At 42.5% G+C, this 20,238-nt stretch overlaps 1 protein-coding gene across 15 annotated transcripts in view; it reads left to right on the top strand.

The window, feature by feature from the left end:
- myo9aa (myosin IXAa) overlaps positions 1 to 20,238 on the top strand; it is a 119,350-nt gene that overhangs the window by 30,494 nt on the left and 68,618 nt on the right. The window lies entirely within an intron of this gene.

Genomic DNA, 20,238 nt, shown 5'->3' with positions numbered 1-20,238 from the left:
GGCTCTAATTTTTGAGTTTTCTGATGTGCAGAGACCCGTCCCCCTTGTTCTCAACATGAGAGGAACATCTGTAGACATTCAGGTTACAGCGCTCTGTGTGGGCTGATATGATCAGTGTGGAATCTTTACACTGCATTTATAGTGTCTCTGATTCCTGCATCTGTGTGGCTTTTAATGTTAGTTGCACAACACTGCTTCAGCCACAACGGCCTCTATGGTTGGCCTGGAGTTGTGTCTGCCCCCATTCAGAGGTTTATTGCACTTTCAATCCAGCTGTGAGGGGATTATTTAGTGCACAGAGGAGCTCTCTATCCGCCTCTATCGCCGGTTGAAGTCACAGATTCTTGTTTTTTGTGATTGTGACCATTTTCTCTTCTTTCCCGCACACTGGAAAGATTGTCTCAAGGCAGACATCGTAGAGGCCCAGCTGAAGGCTGTGAAGGAAGCTGCTTGTTTTCATATCACTCAAGACATTCCACTCATATTCTTTTTCTTCTTCGGGGACCTGTCACTCCAACACAGAGCAGTCAGGAGCAAGTTCACAACCGCACATTGTTTCGTTACAGTTCGTGCTCAACCTCAGCTGAATACCTAAAGATTGCACAACACGCTTCAACTGTACGCACAATGCTGCCTGTCAAGAAGGCAAATACAGGTTACATATCGTCAGGAGCACTGTTGAAATTTACAAAGGGGGTTGTATCGCTCACCTGTTCACACTTGATCCACTTACAAAGAACAGGACCTTTGAAATACATTAATGCACATCCATCAGCCAGACAATTTAGATGGTCTTAAGATTGTTAATCACAGTACAAAAGCTAATTCCTCCCATCGTATTAGCGTTAATGTCAAGTTGAAATTGGCAGCTCAAAAGCCAAGTTCAAAGGTAACGTTCAAGACAACAAGTAGCTCCACTCTTGCGTTTCATTGCCCTGCGTTCAGCAAACACAGTCCTCAGGAATGCCATTCATTGATGCGTCTCCGGGGTTAATATGTAAGCATGTCGGATTAATCCTCAACACGGCAACACGAGTGAGTAGTTCTGAGTGCAGAGGAGCAGCCTTTAATTGTTTGCACAGCAAGATTGCGTATCTGCCTCCCGGTGATTGATGCCAAGTGTAAAGAGCTACTGCAGAGACAGATAGAGGAGAGGAGGGAGAGAGAGCAGCAGCCAACATTACATCATAGACATACTTTGTTTTCATAAAGCTCTTCATTCAATAAAGTAGACAGGCAGCACAGGCGGGGTGATGTCAGTCCGTGTAGTTGGGTTTCATCGCAGGATTTTGTCACTGTTCAGCTAAGCTTTGAATTTAAACTTGACCTCAGACAGGGGCCTCTGGTCTTGAGAGCTGTGTCTTGTTGGCTTAAAAGGGAATTTCACCCATTTTACTTGAGATAGCTCTACTGGATGTGTGAGAAAAGTTGTTTTTAAAAGTCTAAGGTAAAGAAAAAAAACAGAAAACTGGCAAAATATAGCTTCTACAGGGTAACACTGTCGTATTTGTTTTCCCTAGTGTAGCTAACGTTAGCAGTGCTAGTACTAGCTCATAATTTGCAGCTTAAAGTCCATGTGACTGTTCTGAATGGATTGTGCGTTGCTCTAGACAAGTGGTTATATGTCAACTTATCCTACATTGACTACACACAACTTAATTTTCATTCTCTAGATCAAAATACCTCCAAGCTGCACTGGTTTTTATGACACGTCATCTGTCTCACTTTGAACGGTTATAGCCTTGAGGCTACATTAGTTGCTGCTAGCATAACACCCCTAGATTACAAGTTAAGTTGCATTGTGAGTAATAAAGTCACTAGGTTTTACACAGAGGAAGGATGCAAAGAATGAAAAAGATGATACCTCTGATTGGGCTTCTGTTCATTTTGTAAATATCCTCTATGTGCAAATCTGGAGATGCTACAGCGTTAATACCTGTTGAGGCCATGATGGTTAGATGTCTTACTGTATGTATTGTTATGACAAGACGTTTTGAGGTGAAGAGAGGATACAGGATGAAATCTCAGAGTAAATATCCATCAAAGGCTTGAGGGGCTTTCATACTGGTGTTCACCTGTGTATACACCTCGGTAGCACCCAGTATGAAAACAGTAGTTTACAGTTGAGCCACTTGACTTAACTCAGAGTTGAGTGCCTCTGCTTGATGGCAGAGACATGGTGTGTAATTTAGCTTACACCTCTGGACATGAGTGATGAAGTGACAGATATCACAGACCAAGCCATCAGCCTCTAATAAACAACAATATAATACATAGACAGACAGATGTTTTCTACTGGCTGTCAGTGGCTGGGCAAACTCACCCTGGGACTTGAAGTTTATAAAAAGACACTCCTGATAGAGGATATCACTTACAAGAAGTTTATGTTTTTGGGAACCAGCCAACAGCTGCAGTTACGTGTTAAGATCCTGACAAGCCCTGTCGCTCAAGTGCTCCACTTAATAAAACTCAGCTTGACGGAGATGGAAACACAAACCGCTGCTGCATGTGGAACTGGTTAGACGCACAGGAAGTTACAGAGCTTTGGTTGAACACGGTCATTTTCTGAATTAAGGCAATTTGAGACATGACAGGCTTCAATTTTTGGGTTAAGACTTTTAAGGGGAGTTGACTGGTTTGAGCAATCTTATCTTCAACACCTTTGGACTTGAATTGACCCTGCAGAACGAAGACGAACGCGAACATGCACAGAATACGACAAATACTTCACCAATTGTTGGTTTAGCTCTTATCTGCTGTCTGTCATTCCTGACGCTGTTTACCTTCTTGTGTCAGATATGACTGAAATTGACGTTAAACCTTAAATTCCTCCGACTACATATTTCCACATTGGAATTTTACTGTTTGAAATTGTTTGGGTAGTTTTTTATCTTCTTTGGTCTCCATGCCAACATGGCTCATGGTTTGTTGGACAGTTTGAGTCAGTCTTAAAATTGCAGACACTGAAGAGCAATATAGAGTGGAGGTTTAGCTTCTCTGCATCTTTGCCTCTGCCCTATACAGTGGATGTTATGATTTATATTTTAAAGCAGCCTGCTGCCTGAACATGCATACTGATGAGGAAGACTGACACTGGCTGCATATGGATGACAGGCAGTTGTGGAGGAGAGCTGTGAGTGCAGCATCACTGTTGAAACCCATTTGCTGCTCACTTTTCTGCTTGATCTATTCTCCACGAGTCCAACAGTGCATCTTTTTATTATTCATTAATGTACTTCATTAATTGTTTAGTAAAAATAGAACAAATGCAAAATTGGGTGAACAGGGTAAACTAGTAGTTTTTAAAGATTACGGTTGATACAGATGAAAACAAAGACTTCTCACAGGAAGCTCGGTCATTTGTTTTACATGTGAGCCAAGTGACGGCTTAATATGAGCTCAGCTGTCTCCTGTTCTCCCCCCGGGTCAAGGGGGGAGAGTATGAGGTTACCTCGCGCTGCTCACTCTGACAGTGCATCATCACGATCTGCTCTCCAAGACCAGGGAGGTGTCACAGGGCATTAGAGTGCAGTAGCACAGCTAATGCTAGGGGTGTGTGTGTGTGTGTGTGGGATGTTGAAGTTTCTCCTGCTACTGCTGCTGGTATCAAATGGTATGCAAATACCCACTACCATGTGCATGCAATACCTTTACAGACAGATGAGTACAGTGGCTTCTATGTTCAATCATTGTATTTGCATTTATAGAATTTTGTGATAAACTAATTAGACTGTACAACAGTGACCAAAACGCAGCTTTAGAGTTAATGTTGGACTATGAGGAAGCTACTTGTGAGCTTTTTGTGAAGTAAAGACTGCATAGTTAGTACTAACCCTATTGAAAATAACTTTCACTGAATTATCTTTGAAAGACACCATAAATGTTATGTTTGTTTTTCTCTTTAGGTTTAGAGTTTACCATAAAGTCAGCAGGTCAAAGGTCACAGGTCCTTCACAAAGTACATTTTACATAAACATAAGCACATTAAAAAGGCCAAGGTAGAGAAGTTGGTGTATAGATTAAAGCTAAATGCACCAGAGTGCATACTGTACCGTATAATTGTTTTCCACTGTTTGGGAAAGCGGGCACTTGTTCACGCTTCTTCTGTGGTGGTTTGATGGCACCAGATTGGAAAAATTAGCACCGGCCTGCAACAGTTTATTTCTACAAACCAAATGTTAATATTTACATGGGGCAGTGGGTGGAGACGTGAATTAATTTGCACTTTCTTGGCCTATTTTCTTGATACAGTAAAATCTGTGATACACTGAAACAGGAATTTAACTAGTGAGTCTAAATAAACAGTGGCTTTGTTGTGATTGTGCCCTGCAGGACGCTACCTTCTTAAGAGGAAACATATCTGGAGAAATGCTCAGTCTCACCTTTTAGTTAGGTTATAGTCCCCCCCCCCCTTCATGACTCATAATTTGTTCATGTAATAGACCTGCAGACCTGATTGGCCGGCTGAGCAGTGAGCCCCCGTTGGGCTGCTCTGCTCCCGGCCAACAGCAACACTCCCAGTGTGAGTCAACCCAGGTCAGCAGTTTCACCTCACAGCATCGCCTCCGCTGCTACCTCAATGCACTCACGCACGCTCTCACAAAAAATGCACACACACACACACACATGCACATTTAATACCATTTCCCCAGAGCCCCCACTAATGCTGAGTGGGATTAGTGTGTATTACGGGATCTCCCCCAACTGGGCGGGGTCAAGCCAGATTTACTGTGCCCTGAAAGTGTTGTTTTCCTCCGGCTGAGGTAGAACAAAAAAAGCAAGATGAGAGAATGAGAGAGAGAGAGAGAGAGAATGGTTCATGTGTAGTGTCCCTGGGCTGAGTGTGAAGTTACAGCGCCGTGTGTTTTATGGAGGTGAAACCAGGGTAAAGAGTGGCTGCTTACACAGTGGGGATCGGCCAATAGGCTGACTCACAGGCCAGGTGCAGGTCTCAGGTGCCAGGTTATCAGTCCTGGGCTGGATGTTAGTGAAGACATGAACAGCATGGCGTACAACACAAATGGACAGTTGCGCAAGCCGTTTACCACAGGATTGTTTGTTTAGCGACCTGAGGTTGGTTATGTAGTGACTTTGCGTTTTTTCTCCTCACCTTGGTGTAAGGATTGTGTAAGATTAAGCCATATGGTAAGAGAGTTCTTTGTCCCAAATGATCGAGGGAATAGACAAAAGAGATGTTCATTTAACTGTTTTCACTTTTATTAACTATCTTGCACTAGTTTGAGAAGCTCAAATCTATTCAACAAAGTTTCTCAAAGTTCCTTCCAATGAAGCTTTACAGGTATCTACAGCTCCCTATCATTGTACAACACACTCTCTCTCCTGCTGTTTATTTCCTTCCAGCAGATCATGTTGAGAAAGTCCCAGCTGGTCATTTGCATTATTACAAATGCCAGTGGGATTTGTTTCTAATTGAAACTCAGAGTTTGGAAATCTCAGGAAAAATGAAAAGTTTATGTAACATTAGCACTGATGATGAATAATGTTCCCAACCTGGTCCAGATGATCGTGCCCTTCCTCTGCTCTCCGTAACCCTCATATCTGTCATTAATCAGACTCATAGAAACATATCACAGGAAGAATGACTCGCTCCCTCCTCTTATTCACCTTCCAGTGGTGGAAGTAGACACAGTGGAACAAACATTACTGGACTTTTGTTTGATGTCATGGGAAACTCTTAATTTTTTTATTTTTATTTTTTTTTTTGCCTTTATTTGATAGCGCATAGTAGAGAATAGACAGGAAGGGGGAGGCAGAAAGAGGGGGAATGACATGCAGGAAAGGGCTGCCCGACGCGGAATTCGAACCGGGGCTGCCTGCGATGAGGACTGTAGCCTCTACATGGGGTAGGCGCTTTAACCACTGCGCCACGCACCGCCCCGAAACTCTTTATTTTTAGCCAAAAAGATTGAGTTAACACTGTTAACAACATTACATCCAAGTGAAATTAGCTGGACTTAAATGTTCTGTAACCAAATTTGGGAATATTACAAGGTGCTTTTTTTTCCATTCCCAATGTTAATTGATGTTATGTGATTTTTTTTTATTTTTTTTTTTATATAAAACAACATTGAAGGTGAAAACAAAAGCAGATTTAGTGATGGCACTCAGATGTTGCTCTTTCAGTCCATGTTGGTGAAGTTTTTACTTGAGCAAGTTTCATCTAGTCAAAATTCAATACACGAGACCTCACAAGCAACAACTGCAGACTTTGTGAAGCCAGTGTTAACATTGTTGTGCTCAGCTGAAAGATGAAGAATGCCAACAGCTCCAGCTGCTACTTTTCACTGATTGTTTATCTCGTCACGCTGGTGCCAAGCTCCTATTTTTCTCTGAAACTGTAGACATGAGGACGGGTACCACTGGCTGGGAGAGAGGAGCACATACTGTTCCTGCTTTGTCAACCCATCTGTATGAAAGAGAGAGCGAGAGAAAAAAACCCCAGCTATCAGGCAGAGGGTAGTGTTGATACAGCTTCTTACTCTGTAACAGCTGGAGGCCAAAGGTTAGAGGGAGATTTAGTGGAGGCACATCAGTCTCAAAGAGTTAAGAGTGATATTCTACTGGATGAGTAGTTTTGTGCTGTAGTGGATCAAAACGCAATGAGACTTTAATCAAACTTGGCTTCATCCTCCAGTTGGTTCTGTTTTCACTGTGCAGGTTAAAGACGAACTGTTTTGGTCCCTTTTTCCTCTACGGAGCTCCCCCTACAGTTTTATTTTTTTTTACAGTCATAAAAACTCACAGCTAACCCCCCCCACCCCCGGCCATGTGCATTGTTTTTAACGAAGCCAACTCACAGGCAATCTGTGGAGTGATGTCTACCAGGGTGGATAAAATTAAAGGGATACTTCACCCAAAATCGATAATTCGTCAATTTTCTACTCATCGTCATGCCAAGGAAGGGTTCAAAAGTTATCAAATCGCTTTAGGAGTTCCAGTGGGGGTCCGGCTGGCAACGGATTTTCATATAATGGCTGTGGATAGAGTTCACTTTTGAATCGTCCAAAACACACACTATGAAACATCCAAATACCTCCATACTGCTCGTCAGTACTGACCCAAGTGTCCTGAAGTCGCCACATGAAAAAGTTGTTCAGAAAAAAATAATTTGAATTTTTCAGTTTGTAGCGCAGTGGTTCTGTTGATGTTTGTGCGCATGCGTGAGATTTACCGCAAGATGTTCGTTTGTCGTTGTAAACCATTGGATGATGTAAACACGAAAGAACATCTCGCAGCAAATCAACAGAGCCACTGGGAGCTACTGCTACAACAAGGATAAAAACAGAGATCAAACAACTTTTTGATGTGGTGGGCGGCTTCAGGACACTTGGGTCAGTACAGACGAGCAGTATGGAATTATCTGGATGTTTCATAGTGTGTGTTGTGGATGATTCAAAAGTGAACTCTATCCGCTGCTATTATATGAAAATCCATTGCCAGCCGGACCCCCCCTGGAACTCCTAAAGCGTTTTGATAACTTTTGAACCCTTCCTTGGCATGATGATGAGTAGAAAATTGTCGAATTATGAATTTTGGGTGAAGTATCCCTTTAAGGTAAACATCTTGCATACTGTAGTTCCTCTTTAATAGAATATATGGCCACTTGTGTTGCCAGATTTGTACAGTCCTGTAAGCACATCTGCTGCTTACAGCTGTGTGATATCACAGTTCTCAAACGGAAAATAAATAGTCAACTATTTTTGACAGTAGGTTGATCAGAGTGTAGTGACAGCTTTGTGTCTCTCATTCTGCTTGTGAGTGAACACGTCAGTCATCAACAGCGCATGTCCCCTCAGAAGTGATGACATTTGATATCCAAAAGGTCAAAGGTCAACATCATTTGACATCATAATGTCCCTTAAAAACACTCCCCTGGCCATAACTTAGAAGGGGAGATTGTGACCGTGCTTCAGATTTTCTTGATAACTTTTTGTTATTCCATCCACTGATTGATTGAAGTAATCAGTGATGTGAATAATCAATAGGTGCAGTTCAACATGACGACAACAAAGTAAGACCTTGTCCAGTGTGACTTGTGTCTCTCATTGCACTTTTTGAGTTAACTAGTCAGTCATCAGCAACAGGCTCTTTGTTTACGCTGGGGTTTGCAGGTGCCTCGTCAGCATCACACACACACACACACGGACCCACACTCTCTCTCAAACACAGCAGTCAGTGTCAGACTGGGCCAGCTGCCCTACAGCCTCACCACACCTGCACCAGTGCGTCGTGTAGAACTGACATGGACAGAAAAGTCTTTATCCAGGAGGACATCAAACTCACTGACCACATCTGTGTTAGTAATACCTCTAACTACAGCTGTAAGTTTTTATGTTGTCTAATGAAAGGCCTCTCTAGCTTATCTAGCTGAAACAATCAGCCAATTGTTATACTTGTCATTTCATCGTATTTTATTGACCAAGTGAAACATTTGATAATAATAAAGAAATGAAGTTAAGTGACTTTGGCAAGAAAAAGCACTAAACTGAAATCTGTGTTTTGTGTGCATGACAAACACACAGTGAAAAACACACTCTCCCCTGTCCTCCTCCCCTCTGTTGCCGTGGCTGCGTCCATCTGCAGCTGGCTCATCCCTCCTCTGGTTCTGTGGAGGAGCGGATGTTCAGGACTTGTTTTAAAAGGCCTTTGTGGATGCTTAGTCATGTCCACCTCCCTCCCCCCCTGCTCACCTCCTGCAGGAACAGCAACAGCAGAGGGGGGGGGGGGGACAAAAAGTCTTGTGTTTTCAAATTTAGTAAATGATCTGAATGTTAATTTTGATTTTTTACTATTTATATGGAAATTATTTCTAAACAAACACTAAATGCAGTAATTATAAAGGCAGTAAATCGGACGGACACCAGCCCCCCCCTCTCTCCTTGGACCGCTCCATTCCTCTGGCTGATTTTCCATCCTTGTGATTTTGAATATCAATAAAGTCTATTACATAAATGCTGAGAGCACACCCTGCACTCCTCACTGGAGTTACATAAATCCTTACAGGTGACCTCTCCGCTGAGAGGGCCTCATGTGGTGTGTGCATGTGTGTGCTCGTGTGTGTGGTTTGTGGTCATCTTGTGCTTCCCATATGTCCAGATGTGGTGTAATAAAAACCCAGTGTGAAAAGCGCACACATCTGGAAGGGAGCAGAAAACATGAGGGATGTCACCCCGGAGCACGACGCTCAAGGAAAAGATCAGCCCAGCTGTCCGTGGCCTGGTGCACGTCACCTTTTTCCTGTTGTTTGTCCTAGGTTTGTCGGTGAAAGTTGGAATCGGTTTTCTCCTCTGTCTCAGATAGGGGGTGGTGGACTTGACAGTCTTTGCTGAGATAAGATTTGACTTTTGTTCTCCTGATACGCTATCACTTCAGGAAATGAAGTGCAATTATCAAGTGTCATTATGGTCTTCCTTATTCTCAGTCCTCTCTATCTGCCTCTTCCTCTGCGGCTCGTAACTACAGTAGTGGCCCTGTCTATCTCCACTGGCCCATCCCAGTCAGAAGATAAGAGCCGTCGCTGCCACGCTAAGAATAATTTGCCGCACTCTGGGAAAGTAGCCTGTGGTGATGTGAATGACTCATTAACTGTCCAGAACAACAGCTCTGAAGAGGCGTTGCGGCCCGTTTAGTAAGCGTGGAGACACGGTTCCCCCCTCCATCATAAAGCTTTTAACAGTTGCCGTCTTTCAGACATGGCCGCTTCTCTTCTGCCCAGTAAACACTGACCTCAGGCTTCAGTCATTAAAGCGACATAACAGGGGGAAAAAGCGGGCTTTATGAAGGATTATGTTCTACACATGGCGGCTTCTCCCTTTGATGTTGTACATTCTTTCGTAATACAAATAATGTTCGACTTTCTCAGGCTCTTTGGGGAAATTAACTTTGCTTGATAAGTCATCGGTTGCAAGTTGCTCGCGGCCGTGCGGAGGCAAATGGCGGGACAGAAGGAGCTGGTGTAAACAGGCTGGCTTTCAAAATAATCAAAGAAGCCTTTTTTTGATGGTGGTGGGGGGGGGAGTAGTACTGTGCCTTTATTTGACATGACAGTGTGAAAATTTGGCCACGCTGGAGTCAAAGCGGTGACTCAGTGCTCAGAGCATCTGTGATCATGTGGTATGTGCCCCAACCACTCGCTCTACAAGTGGCTGCAGACTGCAGCTATCAGGGTACACACGTCAACATGAGCGTGTTTGTTTACAAGAAAACACCACACGGTAACTTTAAGAATGTGACTGTGGTGATGAGTGCTAGCTGAGGCCACTGGCTCAGAGCTTAAAGGGATAGTTCATCATTTTGGCAAATTGGCCCATTGCCATAATCCCTATAGTTTTAGGAGTAGGCTCATTACCTTTAATTGTCGGTGCAAGCTGTTTTTAAAACAGCGGAGAAGAGCCGTGAGCTGCTCAGAGCTACGTTAGGGAGGCTACTGGAATTTCTTGGTTTCCCTCATCAAACTCATCAAATAAATACACAATCCAACAACTCCAAAACGCTCTGGTGGACAAGTTGTGACCTGCACATTCACCACACTATGAGATGATAACAGAACGTTACAAGAGTTGTTTTAGAGTCAAATACAGAGACTTGCTGAAAAACTGCCCCAGATGGGAACACGCATCAGCGGTTTTGCATGAATTTGGCTCTGCTCCGCCGTTCTAGAAATAGCTTGCACTAACAATTAAAGGTAACGAACCTACTCCTAAAACTATAGGGATTATGGCAGTGGGCCAATTTGCCAAAATGTTGAACTATCCCTTTTAAAGAAGTCAAACAATGGGGCAGCGCTGACTTCAGGTCAGATCATTCCACCCCTACCATGACATTTCCGTCTTCATCTTATTTATATTTCCTGACAGAAACACTCTCATGCGTGTGACCCCACCAGTTTAACACATCTGTGTGTGCAACGCGAGACGGGAGGAGGACTTGAAGGGGACGGATATTATGGGATTGGCACGGGATTGGACAGAGTCCCGATGTTTGTGTGTCTCAGACCTAACTAATTGGATTGACCTCCTTTCCGGCCCGACCATGTGGCTCAGCTTCAGTGTAGTGATTGTGCTAAGTCACTCCCTCACCTGGCTGCATTGTCTCAGTGTTAGCCTTAGCGCTGACCAGCTAATGCTTGACATGTGGCCTACATATGGGCGTGTTGCTGATAGGACCACCTGTTCCGACTTTGCTCCAGCATGGCTGGCTGCGTGGACGGAGCTTTACTGACATGACCTGGGTGTTGGCTAATGACAGAGAGGTCACAGTGCACAAGTGTGCAACCAACACACACACACACACACACACACACACACACACACACACACACACACACACACACACACACACACACACACACACACACACAGAGGTTCATCTGCTGGTCGAAGTTAGGTTAACTAGGGCTTATATTCCTCACTGGGTGCTTGTACAGTATTTTACATAACAAGGGAGCTTTTGTGAAGTTTACAAGGAACTTACATGGGAATGATAAAATACATACTATGTCAGTTTGTGTATGTTTTAAAGACAAAAAGATGAATTTTATTTATTTATTTTTTTGTGATTTGTGATTGAATTCCAATACACACAGTTGTCTCCAATAACAACACACCATGAAGCTTCAAATGTTTATTACTATTTTACTATTCTCCTCATATTCCTAATAATTTTTGTATTGTTTTGGGGACTAGGGATGTAATTTAGCACCAGTGCTAAATCCGGTATATTTACAGTGGGTACTCTAGTACTCACTGTCCATTAATAGGCTATGCACTGTCCCGACTAAATAAACAAATAAAGTAAAGTAAAAGTAAAGTAATCCGGGTGTCCCTTCTGTTTGGGTTTCAACTTCTGCTCAACATCCTGTTGGTAGAAGGGCTGTGTTCGGTGAGCTGGACCCACAGACCGATGGTTGGACCTGTTAACTAGCAACACATAGAAGTTGCAATAGCCAGAAACTGGTCAAGTAAGCAGGACCACATGAGGTATGCATGAAAAATGGTTTCTGTAATGCGCTTTGGGTATCGATAAAACAGCACTTTATGTAAACCATTATTATTATTATTATTATTATTATTATTATTATTATTATTATTATTATTATTATTATTATTATTATTATTATTAGTAGTAGTAGTAGTAGTAGTAGTAGTAGTAGTACAGTAAATCATGTACTGAATGACAGTGTGACAGACAGTGTGACAAACAGTGTGGCAGTGGGGAAGGAGTCGTTCACAGTGATGAACCTGCAGAGAATTCTCTGCCTAATCTGCAGCTCCAAGTGGCTTTACAGAACGTTATAGTGAGTTTCAATTCACTTAATTCAATTCAATTCATTTACTGCTCTGGCTCGGCCTCGGTTCTGTTGAGTCAGTTTTTTTTCCTCAAATGAAAAATACCATTGCTCTCTACCTGGAAAGAAAGTGTTTCCTACCAAGTTCACCAATCAGCTGGAAAGATCATGACATGTCAGGGTTGTGTCCCCCATTGTCCTCAAGTGACCAAAAATCAGTTGCTGCTGGTCTAAGTTATGATGAATTTACATTTTGACATTTTAAGCAAAACACAGCCTCGAAGAGCAAAAGCAGCTGTAATCAAGGATTTAGAGGTTTCTCTCTAGGTCTGCCTCCTCTTTTGGCCTTCAGTCTTCTTTCAGCCCCCCCCCCCCTCCTCCGGTGTTTCTTGATGAACAGATAAATGAATAGACGATCTCCATTACCTAGTGCACAAGCAGCTAAAACTCAAACAGTGCTGACAGTGTCGGGTACACAGCCCGGGTTTGTTGATAGAACATTTCTGGATGTGGTTGATTCTTGACAGTAAGCCAGGGCTGAAATAGACGTTTTCAAGCTCTCCAAGCTGAGACACATATTTACAAACGTATGTAAACAAGTTAAATGGTGGCTGTCAGCTTCGAAAGAAATGATTATAATTTGAAGATAATGCAGCAAGAGCGCGTTGAGAGTAACAGATGAGCGGTGGAACAGGAGCTGGTTTCTCCAGGACCTGCTGCAGGAACCTCTCAGCTGTGGGAAACATACTCCAGATTCCTTTTCACATTAGTAACAGGATCATGAATATGCATTTAAATGTTGCTTTTGTTTCTAATTTCTAACCAAACCTGTAGTAGAACCTGTTCTTCTGTCCTGACAGTGTAACAGATCCGTCTCCCTTTTCACTCGTCCCGTGTGCACTCGGCTCTGTGCTAACTTGAGAAACTGGGAAAGCTGAGGCCCGGCCCAGCAGTGACTGATCTGTAATAACAATTAGCAACAGCTTTGCACTGTTATTGTGAGCAGACTGTTGAGCTTATAAATACTGCAGGTTTATATTTCTGCTGCCCAGACTCCCTCTCTGTCCTGCGGAGCGATGTGTGCAGCCATGTTTCTGACCGGAGTTCATGCGAGGAACTGCGAAGTCTGTCCTAACCACAGCTGTTCCCATGTCACCATCTGCACTTTATCCTCGTCACAGTGTTGGAGTTTGAGTTTCCTCATTGTAAAGGACACCAGGTTTATGTTACAGCCTGTGACTGCGGTTTGAGAGGAGATAAACAAGGCAGTATATTTATCTTTTATGACCCATTTTAGTATTGAAATCTGCAAATCTGTGAACACTTTTGGAGGCACATGACTTTGGGCATGGCTGCAACTACCAATGATTTTCATTTCATTTATTGTTTATCTGTGAACTGAAAGAAAATGGGGGTAAAGGAGGGGATGGATGATGTAAGGTAGAGTTTTGAGGGATCAGCTCTGGACAGATTGTATGCGGGGTGACCAGGATTAATTGTAGTGGGTGATATTGTCTTTCATAGTGAATGTTCTGTTAGCAGTTTGTACCACTGTTGTAGTGAAAGTTTTGCTCTGTCTTTCCAATTCAGTAGGATTATTTTTTTTGGCCATGGTTGTGGACATGAGGATGAATGTTTGATGATGCTTTGGGATTGGTAAAGGAGAGAGGTCATAGTTCTTTATATATGGCATGATTATGGGGTCATGTTTTGCCCACCCTTGTTTTTGACATCTACATTAAGGCCATTAGATAGAAATAGTTGGGAAAAAATCAAGAAACTAATCAGACTGTTTGATAATGGAAAATGAAATAGACATTTCTTGAGCGGGAAACCAAATGTGCAGGGCAGGAGTCCTGACTGTACCTTCATATTAAAAGAAAAAATCAGCAAATGTAAGATGGAATATTTGACCCTTGAAAGCAACTTTAACAAACATTTTTATTTTTCTGTCCCTTAAAGCAGATATCAGTGGAATGTTTTTGTTAATATAAGTCCTAAATAGTCCTATTTTCCGTCAGCAATCACTTACATGAAGTATTTCAGCCTAAACACGAGTCTCTCCGTCACTCTGCTCTGCTGTAACCCGAGGAGAAAATTTTCCTTGTGGGATACAAGTGTTATCCAATGAGGGGAGAGAACGGCATGAAGGGCTGTGTGTGCAGCCAAGGGATGCGCGTGAATGTGGTGACGTAGCACGAGGACCAATTGATGCCTGACAAGGGCGGGGGCTGCTAACTCATGGTGCGTTCAAGGAAACTCGTACTTTGTGTTTTTCCTTCCTGTGAAGTCATACCAGTTCGATCTGGTACGAGTTCACGGGTCGGAAGTTACGAGTGGCCGTTATAGGGAACTTTCACAGACAACAGGACGGTAAAAACACGAGCTACGGGTTACCTGGAACGCTACCAAGTCGTAGTTGTGACTTGAAGCTGTAACTTACGGTTTCAAAAGCCTGCCTTGAACACAGCATTAGCCGAAACGGCCGTGCCGATGATATCTGCTTTAAAGGGACATTGTTTAATTTATTCTGTTATCTATTCAGGAAAATCGATTATTTGGTTCAAAAGTATGTTTTTCATTAATCAGTAGTCCCCCCCATCAACAAACTGAAGTGTTCTGGTAAGCTCTGAATTTGCCGTTCATATCATTCATATAGCGGGTAAGCTCGGTGCTGACTGCCATGTGGTGTCTCCATGTTTTTACGTTCGGTGGCAGCGTTACCGTAGGAAACCACAGAAACTCAGCGGAGACACCGGAGCTGTCGGCTCAGGTCGAGGCGGCGTCTGTGAAAAGTCACCGCGGTAACGCAGTGAGGAGGAATGGAGCGTTACACTGATGCTGCATTCACGTGCAGTCGGGCAGACGGCCGTCGGTAACAAACCAGATGTCATTTTAGTCACAGAAGTCCAGAGAAAGCTGGTAAAACGTGGGTCAGGTAAACAATACCACATCGCCATGACAACATATTGTCACGTACAGTATATTGTTTTGCCTCGTGGTGACGGACGACTTGTTTACATATAGGCTTGTTTATGCCGTTACGTGCAGCGGCTGTCGTCTGCCCAATTTCACGTGAATGCAGCATGAAAAATACGATTGAGTTGCTTGCAAACCGCAACGCTAGATGGGAGGAATTCCTACACAATGTACCTTTATTTAATTGATTAATTGAATAATCACCCCCCTGCACCAGGCTCATTCTCTTGCAACTAGAGAAACAGCTGATAAATCTCTTGTGAGAAAACACTGCACATGTTTCAGTTGGTCACTTTTCTTCTTTTAGTGTCTGAACACTGGAAACACAGTGAATTGGGCCGGGACTCCATGTTTTCCAGGACACCGTGACCCCGCCCCTCACTCCCCCTCACTATTACATTCCATGTCACTGTATGGCAGCCAGATTTTGGGAAGCTTCTTTCTGCGCCTCCTGCATTTCCTCCCTTTCTGCTGATGTCTGGTCTGTTTTTGCTTCTCTCACTCCACACTGAGCCGCTCTAGTTTTTTTTTTTGTTTTTTTTTCCCTGAGAGGAGTGTTTAGAGGAACATTTTCTCTGTGGCTGTATGGAATCACAGCTAAGACACAGGAAAGTGTTTTGTGACATTACTTTACACTCTCACTCCGCGTCGAGCCGATCTGCTGGAAACGCTGCACTCACACAACTAGAGAGCAAAGAGTTGGATTAAGGTTTCTCTACTAGCCCAGAGGTCTGTCGCCACTCCATAAATCCGCCCTGTGATCCCTCATGGCACACCTCCACACTCGTCAAGAGACAGCGCCACACACACAAAAAACACAGCTATGCGAGTGAGAGGTACAGAGGCGTAGGAGGTTTTTCGTCCGAAGATTCCTTTTACTTTGTAACCTACAATTGTTATAAGTTGTCTCATTCACTCCGGCCTCTCCTGCTGTCACATCATGATGTTAGATTGTTTTTCTGCTCAGCACATTTCACTTAAAAAACTACACATATCCATAATTCTGACATGTGGAGCCATATATCAGAAACAATTTCTTTTAAATAGAAAAGTATGGAAAAAATTAAAAGTTGACACATGCTATCTTAAGCATACTTTTCATACCGATCTGTTACTGCACAGACATGTTTTTACTTTTGATTTCATTTGATATACAGAAGTAAGAAGGGCTTTTATTATGGTAAAGGATCTAAATGATTCTTCCACTACTCAACCAATGTTTAAAAGGCTCCATGCTCTCCCAGAGTAACAGGAGGGAGAGATTACACTCGAAGCTGTAGCAGGTTATCCAAGCAACTTGCTGGCACAGAGAAATAGTGTATTGACACAGGCTTCTGGAGTGAGTGGGATTAGTGTTTGCTCTAAAAGATAGGCCTGTTTTCCTAATGGCTGAGCACATTTACTTAGCGCTTGTCAAACACATCCTATACAGGGAGGCAAATTGACTCTGGTCACTCAACCTTCTGTCGTCCTCAAAGCTCATCGCTGACTGAAATGCCACCAAATCTGCTCCAATACCGACAGAACTGTTTTCCTCTGGTTTTAACAAGGTGGGTTTAGGGAAGTGTTTGAAGTTCAGTTTAAGTTTAAAGCAGCAGCACTTCAGTGTTTTTGAGATAGACGTCTGTATTTAATTTTTACCGTTACAATGTTAGAGGGTTTTATATACACGAGGCTGTATTGATACAGTAATAGTCTCTCTGAGTAAAACTCAAACTAACCAGAAGTGCACTAGAGTGAGTCACCCACCAGATAACAGTGAAAATCGCACTAAGAGATCAATAAGGTAACATTGAACAGAACACTTAGCCATTTGATCTGGAAACATTTATTACATTTTCTTTAGGCCTGTGTTGTGTTGTGCTGATTTGAAGTATTGACCGTAACAGTATCTATCATTATATTTATACTTCTTCTTAAGACTGTATAAATGCTTCTTTTTTTAACTCTTTATTTATAGATAATGTTCATATAGTACAGACCAGGGTTCCTACGAAAGTATGGAATTTGATAAAAGTCAAATATATCGTTTTGTTGTTCTTCATTTTGTGCAGTTTGATATTTTTTAATTCACTTCCGTACATGCAGTTGTCATGGTCCTCCGCAGTTTCATTCATGTGCTCTGAAATGCACTTTGCTCAATAAAGAGCAAAATGAGTTTTTAAAGGCTTTAAAAAAAAAAATCTTGGTTTGAATTCTATAAAAGTGGGTCACGACTTAATGACCATGGGAAAATGTGGGTCCCAGAGTGAGACCAGTTGAGAACCCCTGGTTTATACCATCCACCCCATAATGAGAGCTCATCTTTTTTTTTTTTTTTTTTTTACCTTTTTATAGAAGCACTTTTCTCCGTTTTTACTTGAATGACAACTCCATCACTGATGTGTGTGTTTCCTTGTGTTTTGGGGCACAATCTAATCATCTTTTTTGATTGTTTGATTAGATGAAAGTGTGACAATACGAAGGCTATAATGTATTTAACTGAATTATTGTGTATTGTAGCTTTACAAACTCATAGTGTATTCCAGTCTTCCCAGCTTGTACATTGCATCTTGTTGTGGTTTTTGACCTGACATAATACCTGCTTCTTGCTCAGCTGGAGCCTAAAAGGGTCTCACACATCAAAAGCTCATCCTACAGAGGCTCCACTGTGTACAGTACATGAGGATCTAAATCCTATTTCCCCCGGTTTGCATTTGATCAAGAAATCAAACATGGTGTCCGGTTAAAAAAAACCACCAGCATGTGACTGACTCACTGGTCCATCGTACTCCAACCTGACATTATCCCCACCCAGCAGTTAAAATAAACCTTTTTGAGTGAAGAGGCCATGGATGTGGGAGCATGGCATGTAAAAGGGATTTTGCTGTGGAAGCCATTACATCATCAGACTGTGAGAGCTTGTAAATGTTGGTGTGAGCCAATAAAACCACTTTAATACCAGATAGTCGCTGTGTTATCCCAAACTGACAAGAAAAATCTGGCCTCCTCCCTCACCCTTGTTTTTACTGTTGGCAGCGTGGAATAATCATCACTCTTTATTATACTTCGTGTGAAAACATACTCTCTCTGTCTTTGCTGTAGTCAGCGATAGTTTTGATAGTTAGCACAGCTCTTGATTTATTTTTTAAAGTGACAAAGCACAGATATCTCCAATGTTTGAACTTTGAACTTGAACTAGTTGCAGCTCTTGTGTCCTCTGATCATCTGAGAGGCTCTTGAGGCAAATGTGATCTGGTGATGTGAGGCTGCAGCTCAGCTCAGCTCAGCTCATATGTTGTTCTGCTTTTACAGCAGTTTTTAAACAGCTGGATCAATAAAAAGACAGATGTTTGTCTCAGACGACTTCCTGCTGCCTTTATCTACATTGATATCAGACAGTATGAACTCCCTTGTGTTTATAACTGTGGATTTCTGTAATGTGATTGTTGCTTGGGAGTTATTCGTGATGCAACAACAGAACAAATATTGATCTATTAATGTTAGCAATCACTTAAAATGTTCTTGTTGCAACTGTAAGTGCACAAATTGTTCAGGGTCGTCACATCAGCATCGGATTCACAAGTACTGGTGAAAAGGCCTTTTGGTGAGGCCACACCCAGGTCTGCAGTGCTGCATTGTGCTGGCAGGGATTCAAGCTGAGGGCACTCTGAGAGAGAGAGAGAGAGAGAGAGAGAGAGAGAATTTGCATGTGGAGTATCAGGTGGCCATATCTAACTCTATTTATCCGTGTGTATATGAGCTGGAATCAGTGAATTTGGGTCATTTATGTTTTAACCAATAATTTAATTGCTAATTAATCCTGTGTCACTCGACCGTTCAGTTAGTGAAGTGCGTCTCATCTCCCCCTCATGCGGCCCGTTGCGGTGGGTGCACTGGTCTGATATTTGACTCAACAATCGAGTCTTGTTCTTCTATATGTCGGTGGAGTGACTCACACAACACTGATCTGAGGCCTGTGGGCTGAGTGGAAGGAATGGCAGCGGTTCATGGCCGTCAGACACCAGCTCTTCTCCTGCTGTGTGGGTAACAACAACCAAAAACTGCGCAGAGAGAGAGGCGGGGTAATGAAGACTGACAGTGAGGACATTTTGTGCAGATATGTGTTGGAAAGTGAACCATCAGCCTGCATCCTGTTAACCTCTCTAATCCTAATAAGAGCGGACAGGTAGTACACTTGAATACCACGGTTATCACTGAATATGACAGCAGGATTAAGCCTCCTCCCTTCAACCATCACCACATGAGAGAATTATTTATCATCATACTATAAATAACTTTTATATGAAAAAACAATGAACGGGAGATGAGGTGTGTGGATATGGTCATTTGATTTTGTTTGCTTTTGCATTTTAATGAGTTAAATAATGGTGTCAGTTACTAATCTTATATATAAATACACTGAAACAAAGAGTGGAGGCTGAGTCACGATGAAACCAGAACAAACCTCTTTGATATTTATATTCCTCTATTCTCTGTCTGTGGATTCCTGATATAATCACATCCACAGATAAAGGTTAGAAATGAAATGTGAAGAAGAACTGAGACCAGGACAAAACATGCAGTATGATTATGGCCTGAATTATTAACTGACATTTCACAGGTGACACAGACAAAATCTGTAGAGTAAGTCTGTTTGTTTTCACAGTGTCAGGACAGTAGAACTGACTCTGGTCCAGCACTGCTGCCTCCAGGACTGACATCAGTCAATACCTCAAGGTGGATGCTGTTTACATTTCCATAAGTTACACATGGAAGACTATCTTTTCTTAACCCTTTGTCACTGGGTAGAGATAAGATAATGTAGTGCTTAATCAAAAGAGGTTATGCTCCGATATTCAATTAAAGGGATAGTTCAACATTTTGGCAAATTGCCATACAGTAGGCTAATTCCTGTAGTTTTAGGAGTAGGTTCGTTACCTTTAATTGTTGGAGCAAGCTATTTTTAGAAT

This window comes from Trachurus japonicus, chromosome 3 (genome assembly GCF_045865225.1).
Source record: "Trachurus japonicus isolate A0001 chromosome 3, Traja_1.0".
Lineage (NCBI taxonomy): Eukaryota > Metazoa > Chordata > Actinopteri > Carangiformes > Carangidae > Trachurus > Trachurus japonicus.
This window is presented reverse-complemented; position numbering and strand designations above follow the sequence as displayed.